This window comes from Lactuca sativa, chromosome 8 (assembly GCF_002870075.4).
Source record: "Lactuca sativa cultivar Salinas chromosome 8, Lsat_Salinas_v11, whole genome shotgun sequence".
Taxonomy (NCBI): domain Eukaryota; kingdom Viridiplantae; phylum Streptophyta; class Magnoliopsida; order Asterales; family Asteraceae; genus Lactuca; species Lactuca sativa.
Window position 1 is genome coordinate 332,657,092 of NC_056630.2, and position 978 is coordinate 332,658,069.

Genomic DNA, 978 nt, shown 5'->3' on the forward strand with positions numbered 1-978 from the left:
ACCTTGATGAAGTCAATGACATAGCTGATTACTTTAACATCCCAAATGTTCCACGAGAGACGGTGTTGTTGAGAATTCTTCCAGTCACTTTCAAAGGAGCTGCTAAAGATTGGTTAAAGGCGCTTCCACCCGGTGCAATTACTAAATAGGCGCAAATGCATGAACAATTCATTGAACATTTTTTCCCACCTTCTAAAGTTTCTAAAATCAAGAAGGCGATAGCAAACTTCGAGCAACAACCGGATGAGTCACTCTACGAAACATGGGAGTGATACAAAGGATTAATAAGAAATTGTCCCCAAAACAATTTAAATGAGCAACAAGAAGCATCAATCTTCTATGATGGGGTAAATGTGATGACAAGGCAACCTTTTGACTCTCAAGGACCTTTAATAAAGAAAAATATTGGTGATATTAAGGAGTTGATTGAAGAGTTTTCTAAGCATTCACGTAAGTACCACAATCCTTGAAATGATGGAGTAAAATGAATTGGCAGTGGCACTTTTAAGGACATGGCAACTGTTTTAGCTATGCTAAATAATACGGACCGAAGAATGACAAAAATGGATCAACACACATGCTACCCGTGTGGCTTGTGAAAGATGCAATTGTCCATATTTAACTAAAGATTGCCATTTCGACGAGAACAGGAATATGAAAGCTCAAGTATGCTACTCGAGTGAGATTGAATTTTTGGTTAGAATCTTCTCCTTTTAAGCTCCAATCCTCCAAAGTTCCAATTCTTATCGCTTTTGGTCCTTTATCTTCAAGAATGTTCCTTTTGCAAACTTTCATCACCAACATCACATAAGACAATCCATTTTGAACTCAACCATTATACCAAGACCTCAATGCATATATTTGTGTCTAAAATCCTAACAATTTCCCAATCCTAAATACTCACAAATACTCACAATCTTTCTGAACCTTCACCCCTTAGTTTATACGACACTTATTTTTGCAACCCTCCGAATCAAT

The 978-nt window shown here is 37.1% G+C and overlaps 1 non-coding gene across 1 annotated transcript; it reads right to left on the reverse strand.

Annotated features, from left to right (window-relative positions):
• Positions 1-203: 203 nt before the first annotated feature.
• Positions 204-310, reverse strand: LOC111892020 (small nucleolar RNA R71). The gene has a single exon (XR_002850414.1). It is a non-coding gene; the product is annotated as a small nucleolar RNA R71 (small nucleolar RNA).
• Between the last annotated feature and the right edge of the window lie 668 nt (positions 311-978).